We start from the raw sequence: 13,683 nt of genomic DNA, 5'->3' as shown, positions 1-13,683 counted from the left end.
TTTCTAGATAACTGTCAGGAAATCATTTGTCTTTTGATAATTTGCAAATGCCAACTCTTATTCTAATAGTAAACATAAGTATAATAGAAAAGCATACAGTTGTATAGCAAGAGACTAGGTCTACAAAATTTCAATTACTTAGGAAATTTAGAGCTTTAAAATCAGCTTCTGCTAAGTCCTAATTTAATTCTCATTTAATATAAAGTGAAGAACCCAACAAACTGCGTTACATATTTTTATAGGCAACTAGAATTAAAGTTACAAAATAATTTTAAAATTATATTTTTATTCCATTATACCCAAATAGTGTCTTGAGTCTCTCATCTTAGAGAATAAGATTATTGAGGAAATTTTGCAGAAGAATCAGTGAACACAATATTTTAGCCTAAACTATCAAGGAAATTAAGGACTCTTCATGTGCATATTGAATGAGTTACTGTAAAGCTTTACTATTAAGAAAGTGCTGTAGAATACCAGTCATTTCACCCTCAAAAATGCAGCTGTAATATTAAGAATCCAGTATGTGCATTTTAGTCACTCAATAGACAACTGTTGAATGAATGAATGTGTACCCAGTAATGGTTATGTTTTGTTTTGCTTTTATTTGTTATCGTTGTTTCTGTTATTACTATTCTGTTTTAATGCAGAGTATTGTGCTAAGATAGAACAACTTTGAATTAAGACAAGTCAAAGTAAGAGGTTTACTCTTGTTCAGTCAAAGGTACTGAATGCTAACATTTCCTGCACGTCATAAAAGTTAATATTTTGAATTGTGTGCTTCGGAATACCAGTTTGAAATTCTGGAAGTTCTAAATGTTAGATATCAAAGTTTATAGTGCATAATTTTAACTTAAATCTTGTAAAAATTCAAATTCCCATACTCCATACTTGCAGATTCTGATCTCATAGGACTGATCTTATTAGTATAATGGGGCTTCCCTAGTGGCTCAGTGGTAAAGAATCCACCTGCCAATGCAGATGTGGATTTGATCCCTGAGTTGGGAAGATCCTCTGGAGAAGGAAATGGCAACACACTCCAGTATTCCTGCCTGGACAAAGGAGTCTGGTGGACTATATAGTCCATGGGGTTGCAAAAGAGATGGACACGACTTAGTGACTAAACAACAATGACAATTCTATCAGGACTAAGAATCTGTAATTTAAACAAGTAACCCACATAACTTTTTAGCTGGCAATTCTCAGGCTGAATAACAAACACGTTATCTATCCACTTAAATATGTAATAATCTTTCAGTCACACTGGTTTTGTATCCTACCTCCACCCCCCACCCCTAGCCATGTTCAATGAATTACATTTAATGTTACGTTAGCTCTAATCAAAGGTAATGACATAAAAAATTGACTACAAAATATTACATATATTTCTTAAAAAACTATCAAAGATGTCATAAAATATTGTATTGTATTAAGCACATTTAACATATTTAAAATATTGATTGCTTCTGAATGTCAAAAAGAAATCTGTGTTCAGCTGTAATAAATATAATAATTAACATTAGTATATTTCATCCTATGTTCATCATGATAAGAGTGTGTGTGTCTCTCTCTCTGCCAATAACAAATGCATATCAGAATTATCAGGGAAATAGTTTGAAAATTCACAGGCCTATCCATTCTACTGGAATGGAATCTTATTGAAGGTAACCTCTAATACTAGTTTTGAAAGTTGTCTAGGTATTTCAGACTTTGGCTCCTCGATTAAATTGAGAACCATAGCTGTAAGCAGTGGGAAGCTCACCTAAATTAAGAACCATAGCTACAGGCAAGAGTAGAAATCATCTCTACAGTGCAAATTAATAAAATCATTACCCTACTCTTAACCAGTTCCTGCCATCAGATCTGCATGCGTTTATAAAGAAAACTAATAAAACAATTTCCAAATTCTCCTCTAAAAGAAAAACTCCTGCTTCTTCTACTCATAATACCCTGGCAGCAACCGTGAGGAATTTTCCTGTACGTTGAGAAATTCTGACACTAGCTACCTGGAGTTACCTTGGAACACACAGAAAAAGGACTTAGTCCCATAAAGATTGTCCCTTACTTCAGATACCAATCGCAAGTCCAGGCCTCCCATACTTCAGTTTTAAAGTGGGAGTTTGTATGACCCTCTCTTCTGGTTCAATAATTTGCTTTAAGAGCTCACATAACTCAGGGAAACACTGACATTTACCAGTTTATCATAAAGGATCTAATAAAGAATACTGATGAACAGTCAGATGAAGAGGTAAATAAGGCAAGACAGGCAATGTGAGCACAGAGCATCATGACTTCTTTGGATGTGATTCCCTCCCGGCACCTCCACCTCTTCACCAACCTGGAAGATGTCCAAATACTTTATTTCGTAGTTTTTATGGAGGTTCTATTAGTTAGTCATGGTTGATTTGATTAAATCATTAAATCAAGGTTAGAAATTGGGACTCAAAGTCCTAACCCTCTAATCAAATCATGTGACTGGTGCCTCTAGCAACTAGCCCCCATCATCTAAGAGTCACCTCTCTATTATAAAGTCAGGCATGGGCTTCCCTGGTGGCTCAGATGGTAAAGAATCTGCCTGCAATGCAGGAGAACCGGGTTCAGTCTCTGGGTTGGGAAGATCCCCTGGAGGAGAGAATGACAACCCATTCAGTGGCTTGCCTGGAGAAGTCAATGGACAGAGGAGTCTAGTGGGTGAGTCTGGTCTGTGGGGTGGCAAAGAGTTGGATACAACTGAGAGATTAACATTCGCATATACTTGAAAGGGGCTTATGAATAATATAAGATGCTCTTCCCACTCCTATCATTCAAGACACTATACGGATTTGGGGAGTCATGTGCCAGGAACCAAGGATGAAAAAAATATATATATACATTTTATTATATCACAAAATCACATTCTCCAATAGCATTGTTGAGAAATTTCTGATGAGTTTTCTCAACTAATGGTTTTATGAAGACATAAATAGAAGAGTATTATACCTGACATTCTTTGTTTTGATTGTTCTTTTTCAAAGTTTTTTCCTCTCTTAATCAAGCCATTCCTTTATTCTAAGCATCTCATCCTTTCACCCTATACCCTGACATTTCATTCTGATGGGTAGTAACTGAGTCCTTAGATTGATATTCCGCTCATTCCCATTCCTACAAGAACAAAAGCTGCACTTCTTTGGATATGGATCCACCCTCTCTTTAGAAGAACAAATTAATTTTTCTTTCTTGTCATTTCACTAAAACAGAGTTCACTAAAACATGCCTGACATGAACATAGTGAAGTCAATTATGTTATTATGTTTAACGTGAGGCGGTATCAAAGAGAGAAAGTTGTTACATAAACGTGGATCCGAAAATCAGTTGTTACATAAACGTGGATCCGAAAATCTGAGTTTCTGAAAGAGCATGGCTCCTTTACATTACCTGAAACCCCACTGAGTCTGCTGGGGTTAAAGTGGGTGGTGTTGTCTCGGGAGACTTGCTGTTTAGGTCAGGCCCTTATATCACATAACTCTGTGCAGCTGACAGACAATGAATCCAATACAATGAATCTATTCATTGAACTGGTAAGTATTTATAGTAACATCTGGACATTTTGGAAGAAGCCTCAGATATTATGATCATGTATGAATTTCCATTAAAAAAACCCTGCAGAATGATGGTTCTTAATCCTGAGTGAAATATGCCCTGAAAGCTTCAATACCTTAATCTCATTTATGTTTATGGACTACATGTCATATTGAAACATCTTGAATTTCTCAGTACTCTTTTGTTTGGACATTGGTCAACAAGGTACTTTTAAATACTAAAACCGTCTCTAAATACCTACATTCTCAGGAAAACAGAGATGCTCTAGACTTGTATTTTTTACCGAATAAATTAGAGTCTATTACAATGATAACACATAAGATAAACACATCCATAAATAAAGAATGAATTATTAAAGAAATAAAGATTTATTTCAAATACATTGCTATATCTTAAGTAATCAAGCACTTAGGCAAACACTTCCTTTGTTTAGGCATAAGCACTCACTTTGCTATGCAAGGTCATGTGTTTGGAAATGATAATCGAAGTCAAAGTATTTTTGCCCCTAGAGTCTTCATTCAGAGTATTTTCCAGTGGTGTCACAAGTAGATAAATGCACCTAATTACTAGATTGTACATCCTGATATATGTTTATTTGACTATGCAAACAACCCACCAAATGTATAATTTTCCCTTCTTAAAAAAAACACAGTAATTTAAATGCAAAAGATATGTTAATCAGCATTATCATTGAGATTTTTCATATGTCAAGTTAGGATGCTTGGAGTGATCATTTTGCTGTCAGCAATAAAGCAGCTTACACTGGAAATTCATTATGGAAACATGGCAACAATTAAAAAAAATGGAATTCATAGTCATCAGCAAGCATGGTGCTGGCTTCTATATAATAATAATAATAATAATATGGTAACTACAAACAGTTTACAACAAGTGTAGGGAAAGAAAGGTAGAGTTCAGGCTGTAATACTGTAGAGAGAGTTGATAAAACAATAAGAACAAAATTTGAAAATGAAGGGACTAAACAGAATATACTCTTTCAAATTACTGTACAAGTTCTTTTGAAGTACAAGTAGTCATTGCAATAGAAAAATTTGAAGTTGAAGAGTTTTAATTATACAATGAGTGGTGGGAATGCACCAGCATAAGGGTGCTCCTATTAGCATTGCTTGCAGCAATTGTTATTTTAATTGGCTGAAATAAACCATAATGACCCAGGCCCATGATAATACTGTGTAGGTTGGCAGCTTTTTTTTTTTTTCTTCCCTTTAGGAAAGAGATCCATTAAGAAGGCTTATATTTTAACCTCTGAGCCACCAGGGAAGTTTGGCAAGAAGGCTTATATTTTGAACTTTTTTTTAAAAAAAGACCATTGTTACTCATTTTTATCAATGCAATAGTGTCTGGAAACTCTTCTCATCCTGCCCCCTCCATCAAACTATCACACGTCAGATGTGTATTTTATCTTCAGGAAGAAAAGTTTCATTTGGGAGTTTGTTTTCTAACTAGGAATTTACTCAAAACTGCCTCCAACCTCCACCTCTGTCTTTCCACTTCTCTTCCAAAGTCTCAAAAATTCTAAGGCTTTATTATTTTGTTTTAAATTCTAAAATTAACTAGTGAGTTGAGTATGTAAAATATACCTATGTCCTTTAAAAATACAATCATTTCATTCCTGATACATTCAACTATGCATTTTCTAAATAGAAAACTATGTACTGATTGTTTGCGGTTTCAGTGTAAATGTTATTCTCCTCAAATTTAAAATTAACATAATGAAATGCATCTAAATTTTTATAAACTGGTAGAAAAAATGGAAGTGCTATTTAAGAAATCTGATTATTTTACCTGGGTGGGCTAAATTTCAGCTTGTGTATATAGAGGTGGCGACCACTTAGGGATAAAATGTGTTAGTTCAGGAAAGAGGCCATGAAAGCTTGAGCAAGGGGAAGGCTGCAGTGGAATTCTGCAAGGAATGGGTAATAGATTTGATTTGAAAATATCAACAACAGTGTAAATGCCTAATTATGTAATCAGAACAACAGCAACAACAAAAAAAAACCCAGAGGAATCAAAAAATAATGATATAAATGGTAGAAAGCCTGGGAGACCTTGAGAACAGCAGAATTAGAAGAGAAATAATAAAACAAAAGATGATTAGCTCACATTGACATATTTTAAATTAATAGCAAACATATTTGTTTAATATATAGACATCCACATTTCTAGACACGTGAGTGAGAAAGCATGAAAGTGGCAGAAGAGAGATATAGTTACAGATTTATTCCTCTGTGGTTTCAGAGACTAAATAGTGCTTTGGCCTCTCAAAAGATACCATGCAAATATTACACAGAAAACATATTATACACATATCAATTCAGAAAATTTTCTGTTATAAATACTTATGAATTATGCCAAGGGATTGAATGTTCAAGCAGTATGATAATGTTGATAAATAGTTCTGCAATTTCAAGCACCGTGGTTTGATAACGTGAGAGATTCTGTGATAAACACAACCAAAGCTTTCTCATACCTTCAAGAAATTGAACAGTGAAATAGTCTCAGAACAAAACTGAAGTTTGATACTCTAGGTACATCTATACATTTCCTTGTACCAGTTTTAATAAGAACCCTGGTAAGTCAGTTTAATCATAACCCCTAACCCTTGATCAGGTCCTTCATCCTCCATCATTTCCCAGATGATGTCTATTCAGCACACACTCTGCTGGTCACCAGGTCATTTTATCTCCCTTACTTCTGATGTTTCCTCTTGGTAGTTTGCTATCCACTGATGCCCCCACCCTGTAACTTTTCACTTGCCCATGCTGTATTAGGAGTTGAGTACAATCTCTATACCTCAGAGTGAAATCCCACTGTAGTGGTTCTGAATCTATGGCTGTGGTCCTTAATATAAAGTCTGCCTTGCCATCTTTAACAAGTGTCATTGCCTAAGTTTTTTTGCTTAACACTCTGTATTATGCTGAATCTATCTCCCTCATGAAGACGATGAGACAGTAGTAACTAAAGTTATATCCATTTTACTCTGCTTCAGTTTTCATGACCTGAATGGCCCCCCGTTGCAGAGAAACAGAATCCTCATGCTCATAGAGATTCAGCAGCTAGATGCAGAAGTATCAGAAACGCTGTTGCCAAACTATGTCATTTAAAGCAAACTTCTTTGGAATATATAAGCCATCTGCAGAATTCCCAAAGAAGAGACAATGGAGAAGCTACTGTATTTCCTATCAAAATTATTCAATTTAGAAGGACTCTAGTAGGATCGTTCCAATTTTGAAAGTTAAATTTATGTACTTTTACACTTTAGATATAACAGAGAAACAAAACTTTCTTTCCTATGAAGGATATTTGTAGAAAATCTTAAGAAATGTAGGTTGAAAGACCTACCTTTGGTAAAGAACAGGTTTTCTGATGATTGGAGCCAAGATGAGGATTTCCTGCAGACTGGGCTTTCTTAAAGTGCTTCAGGGTCCCTGTCTGCTATTTTCTTATCTAATGTATCTTCACCTCTCAGCCCTTAATGACAGTGTTCCTGGGACCTAAGAGGGGAGAAAAAGACATCTTGAAAAGACTGCTGAGTTACAGCAAAGTCACCTTGTACTTACTTCAGATGTGGTGCACTCAGGAATATAAAACAGAAACATCTTGTTACAGTAGTCAACTTGCTGAATACATGGTCAAAATGAAGAGGCTAGAACACATCCAAGGAGTGTAAAACACTGGGGAAAAAGACACTGTATATACAAGGCTAGTTTGGCTTCAGGAATTGCTTTTACAAAGGATGCCGCTACATTTTATTTGAGGAAGGAAGCTGCAGGCATGAGAGAAGATGGAGAAAGACACGTAAGCAAGGTCATCATTCGGCACACATTTATGGATTGCCCACTATGCCCAGGTACAATGATGAGCAAGACTTAGACTGTCTTTCCAGAGTTTCCAGTGCAGTTGTATAAAAGATAAGAATACACACCATTTTAATGCAATGGGATAAATGTGATGGTGGTAGGTTATGCTGGAGTCTACATATATCCTAAATTTGGGAGGAGAAAAGTGAGTAAAGGAAAAAAAAAAAAAAACAACTTTCATCTGGAGAGCTGAAGCAAGTGTAGTGGATAATCAACTGAGGACACTGGAGACACAGGTATAGAAAATTATTTAAAAGATGGAAGTGAAAGAGCTTAAAGGTATGAGAGAGCTAAGTCTGGGTACATGTGAGGAGAGAAATCTCACCTGACTTCTGGGCTCTGTTTAAGAGAAGGGACCTGAATACAGAATACAAATTACAATCAGATTTTGAGCAATAAAAGCAATGACTTGTGGAGTGTCAGGCTCACTGGAGGCCTTAAAACCTTACTCAATTATTTTTGCCAAGTTACTTTAAACTCATTACTATAAGTTTTTCTAAAGCTGATCTCAAAGTGTTTTCATTCACATGTGTTTTTGGATCTAAATCAAATGAATATATGTAACATATGTATTTTTTTTAAGAAATTGGCTTTTATTTTTTAAAGACTGAACAAAGAAGTTTTTCTTTGGATTTGTCTAAGCTGGGATGCTGATAAGATGGCTCCTTGCAAATGGACCAGTTTGTGTCCATGGAGTAATATATATAGGCACCCATATAAATATGCATACACATATGTATACACATATATGCTTTTCTTTTCTTTCTTTTTATTTCATTTTCTTGACCCTTCTATCTTTTGGAACTAGGCTGGCAACCTAAATGTTTAGGAATTTGTGATACTTTTGCAAGTGATTATTTGCACCTAATGAACATATGCAATAGGCAATTCAGCAAAATAGTAAAAAAAAAAAATTCATATATATCAAATATTAACATCTATTTGATCTAAAGTTATGGAACAAAGTCATTCAAGTGTATCATTGGCTTAAAAGTGTATTTGCATAATTCTCTATGTAAACTGGGTTTTTCAACTAGTGTTCCTGGGAGAGACAGAGGGAGGAGAGGCCCATGTTTGAAATGCATAAGCATGTGGTAACTCTTCAAATTCCAGTCCTCTCAAAGAGGGAGAACTAGACACCACGTGGGTCTGCTTCCCTCCCTGATAACTTCAAAGCTCCATCAAATTATCTTTTACCTTAAACACAAGACAAAAAGAGCTGTTACAGAGAAGATGCTGCAGGTGGTGGAGAAACATGAATCCTGTGCTTTACTTGCCTCAAGAATTGCTGAGCCTGTAAGTAGGATTTGTTCCCATAAGTCAACTGTGTGCAGTAGGTTTAAGCTAATGTGCCATCAACTTGGATTATACTGAATTATTTCCATTTCTAGACCTAATCAGTGGTCTAGAAACAGGAATACTGAATGAACTAAATAAGAGTTCTGCTGACTAGAACTGAAAAGTTTAGTTCTGGCCAGTGAATGTATAGTTACACAGCAGTTCTTACAAATTCCTAATCGTTATTGTTGTTCAGTCACTAAGTCATGTCCAACTCTTTGTGATGCCATGAGTTACAGCACACCAAGCTTCTGTCCCTCACAGTCTTTTGCAGTCTGCTCAAACTCTTGTCCATTTAGTCAGCGATGCTACCCAACCATTTCATTCCTTCTGCCTCAATCATTCCCAGCATCAGCGTCTTTTCCAATGAGTTGGCTCTTCACATCAGGTGGCCAAAGTACTGAAGATTCAGCTTCAGCTTCAACATCAGTCCTTCCAATAAATATTCAGGGTTGATTTTCTTTAGGATTGACTGGTTTGATCTCCTTGCTGTACCAGGGACCCTCAAAAGTCTTCTTCAACACCACAGTTCAAAAGCATCAATTCTTCGGTGCTCAGCTTCCTTTATACTCCAACTCTCACATCCATACATGACTACTGGAAAAATCATAGCTTTGATTACATGGAAATTTGTTGGCAAAGTGATGTCTCTGTTTTTTGATATACTGTCTAGGTTTGTCATATCTTTTCTTTCAAGGAGCAAGTGTCTTTTAATTTTGTGGCTGCAGTCACTGTCCACAGTGATTTTGGAGCCTAAAGGTAAAAAAAAATCTGCCACTGGTTCCACTTTTTCCCCATCTATTTGCCATGAAGTGATGCCATTGGTTGCCATGATTTTAGCTTTTAAGTTACAGTAATATAAGACCTGATACCTCAGTTGGTAAAGAATCTGCCTGCAATGCAGGAGACCCTGGTTCAATTCTTGGATCAGGAAGATCCCTTGGAGAAGGGATAGGCTACCCACACCACTATTCTTGGGCTTCCCTCGTGGCTCAGCTAGTAAAGAATCTGCCTGCAATGCAGGAGACCTGGGTTCGATATCTGGGTTGGGAAGATCCCCTGGAGAATGGAAAGGCTACCCACTCCACTATTGTGGCCTAGAGAATTACATGGACTATAGTACATGGGGTCGCAAAGAGTTGGACATGACTGAGTGACTTGCATTTTGACTTTTCACTTTCAATATAAGACCTGAGTGGAAAAAACAAATCTCTGCTTTTCAGTCTAAAAATCCCCAAAGAAATGAGGCAGTAAAACAATAACATCTGTTTTATAAAGTTTTTAATCTATTTTTCATGGTTTTAGTCATCAGAAAAGCATGTTTGTATTGTTATGCATATGGTATATTTTATTATGTTCTTTAATTGGTCAGGTTCTTTCTCTTCTCAGTGAAGCTTGCCATAGCCAAAATTATTTTGCGTTTGCCTACTCAGAGTTACTCTCTCTCTTTTGTAAAGAGATGACCTCAGTTACTTGTTAGAGACCACACTCCCTTCATTTGACTATAATTTTGGTGGGACATTTATTTGAGGTGTTGATTATACTATTAGCATAATATGGGTGGAAAATACCCTAAATTAGATCAACCAAAATCTCTCTCAGGAATATGAATCCTGAATACAATGAACTAATAGAAAACACTTTATTCAGTCTGTGACAGTGGAAACCTGATGTCTCTTTTCATTTGTTTTATATTCCTAGCTCTAGAAGTTACCTTATTTCAGTCTTCCTTGAAGCCTGGTAGTTCCATTTTTCATCCATTCCATAAAATGCCTCATGTATTGCATTTTTTTAAACTCAAGTTACCCATAGATGGCTTGTATTGCTTGTAATCAAAGCATCCCAACTGACACAAACTGAAAGAAAAGTTTATATGGGATGAAGCGAGGGCTAAAAAAAATGTATTAGGAGAAAAGTAATGAGTACCCAAAGGGAGAAGAAGATAAAATTGTGGGAGGGATAGAGGAGGGACAGCCTGCTCATGTTTGCTTAAAAATAGTCTTATGGAGGAAGGAAAAAAATGAATGAGATTTTCATACAAGATGATGGGGATCAGAGCCTGTCTAAGGAGGAGACAGCAGCATCAGTGAAGAGATCAAGACGAGTTCAAGATGTGACTGGGGGTTAGGAACAACCTCGGTTCATACATATAACTCTAGATAGAAATGAAAACTCTAGGAAGAACAGATTAACCATTTTTAAAGTAAATGTTTATTGTTGTTCTGTGATGTAATGGTGAATAAGACAGACACGTTCCATGCCTTCAAGAAACTTGCATTCCCCTAGAGGAGAGAGATGAACGGCTAACAAAAATATTATCCACAGAGAAAAGAAAATACTTTAGAAATGCAGTAAGTTCTGTGAAGGAAACAAGGGACTAAGATACAGAGGCTAAGGGCATGCATGGAAAGAGATCGAGGGAGAGCTGGAAGAAAGTTGTGATATTTTAGGTAAGTGTTGAATCAGAGGAAAAGTGGGGGAATGAGCATTCCCAGGCAAAGGAACAGAAAAATAGGAATGTCCTAGGGAGAGAGGACTTTGTTCTCAGAACTGATAGAAAATGACTTCAGTCAGATGATCAAAAGAGACTGTAGCAGAGGACAACGCTGGAGAAACAGGCAGGGGACTGAGCCTATATGTTTCTTGTGCCTCAGAGGTGGGCTTGGGCTTTATTTCAAATTCATGAGGAAGCTATTTACACTTAATAAAGATCAACTTAGTGGCTAAAAAATGAGGGCAATAGTCTTGAATGATGATATACATTTGGGGTAATAAAGAAATGTGAGAAGTCAAGAAGGGCATATCATGATAACATAATGAGAAATTTAAACATGAGCGTGAAGGAGTTTTATATCATTATTATTCAGTACAAAATTTACAACTACTGAAAGTATTTACTGTAGTGACAACTACCTTCCATAGTAATATCATCCATAATACATGTTTCCACCTCTAATCTGCTATATTGCTTATACTTCCTACCATGTAATTTAGCCCTTATATTCTGACTAGATCTATATGTTTTACATTATATTTTGTTCCCCAAGTAGATAGAAAACACCTCAAGGATAAGACTTCTGCCATTTATTTCCGTATCATTCACTTATCTGGCTTATATTTTATATGACTGCTGCGTGTGCTTAGTCACGCAGTCATGTGCGTTTCTTTGTGACCCCATGGACTGTAGCTCGCCAGGCTCCTCTGTCCATGGGATTCTCCAGGCAAGAATACTGGAGTGGGTTGCCATGTTCTCCTCCAGGGGATCTTCCCAACACAAGGATCGAACCCAGGTCTCCTGCATTGCAGGCAGATTCTTTACCATTTTAGCCACCAGGGAAGCTCAAGAATACTGGAGTGGGTAGCCTATCCCTTCTCCGGGGGACCTTCCTGATCCAGGAATCAAACTGGGGTCTCCTGCATTGCAGGTGGATTCTTAACCAGCTGAGCTACCATGGAAGCCCTCTGTCCAGTATAGATTATATGAATATGAATTAGTAATAATATTTAATGCTTACTATTTTAATCCACCAGCTAATGGCGGGGACACCAGTTTGATCCCTAGGATGAGAAGATCCCTTGGAGAAGGAAATGGCAACCCACTTTAGTATTCTTGCCTGGGAAATCCCATGGACAGAGGAGCCAGGCAGGCTATAGTCCATGGGGTCACAAGACTGGGAGATGACTTAGTGACTAAACAACAAAAATATTCTCTAGGCACTGTGCTAAGGGCTTTACACAGACAATTTAGTTTAACTCTCATTCCAAATCTAAAGAAAGTTCTGTTATCATTTTACAGATAAGAAACCAAAATTTACCATGATTAAGTCCCTTGCACAGTTGTTACTAATTGACTTACAATACTTTGGAGATGAAAAAAGTGTCTGGCCAAGATAAGCTATTTACTGGTCAAATTATTTAAAAAAAAAAAACAAAAACCTGTGAATGACATTTGTACAGTATTAAACCACTTCCCGGCCCTACTGGGAATCGACTGTGAATCTGTTCATTGTGATAGAATCACACATAGCTTCCTCTATCTGCATTTGCTAGTTGTTTCTGACAATATCTGTCATTTAAATAGAAAGATTTCTTTAATACAGAGACACTGTCTTACTCTTGTCGTCTTTCACTTAATTAAGCTAAAACCATATTTTTCCCACCACAAAATCAAAAAGATGAGTACAGATTCTACAAAAGATGTGACTGGTTCATTTTGTCTAGATTCTAAGCATTTCTAACATCTAAATATATATGCAGAAATACCTATCAAATAATGACTGTGACACAGATTATGATTGTGGCCCAATTATCTCAACAGATACAGATGCCATAAAATTTAAAAGAGAAAGGAGACAGTGATATGAAGGGAAAAAATAACAAACACACGCTAATGGGAATTAGAAGAAAACATAAAGGCTGTCAAGGAAAATTACTGTTGGGCTCACTACAGGAGGACACAAAAGGGAAAACAAAAATAAAAATAATTTAAAGTCTACCCTGAGGCATACAAATATAAAGAACAGTAGAGGAATTTTAATTGGGCAAAAGTGCTCTAAATATTTGCTTAAAACTATTTCTCTCCTTAAGACACAACCACAGTGATGACATACTTGACATTTGCTCACAATCCATTTTCCTCATCCAAAGTTTAAATTTTGTAAACAGGCAATTCCAGTTTCTATTTTGGTTCACATTCTGAATGCAAATAAATATGGCCCACACACCCTTAGGAAGAGAGCATTTAAATTGTAAGTGAAGGATGGCATTAGAATAAATATCAACACACCAATTTGTATAAAAAGAATCAGACAGATCAGACATTTGGCAATAGGAGTAATAAAGATGAAGAAGGGAGAGATGGAGAAGGAGAAGGAAGAAGGGGAGAAGA

Source organism: Giraffa tippelskirchi, chromosome 6 (assembly GCF_054371585.1).
Source record: "Giraffa tippelskirchi isolate mGirTip1 chromosome 6, T2T-mGirTip1v1.2.pri, whole genome shotgun sequence".
Taxonomy (NCBI): domain Eukaryota; kingdom Metazoa; phylum Chordata; class Mammalia; order Artiodactyla; family Giraffidae; genus Giraffa; species Giraffa tippelskirchi.
The sequence above is the reverse complement of the archived record's forward strand: the minus strand, read 5'-3'. Positions refer to the sequence as shown.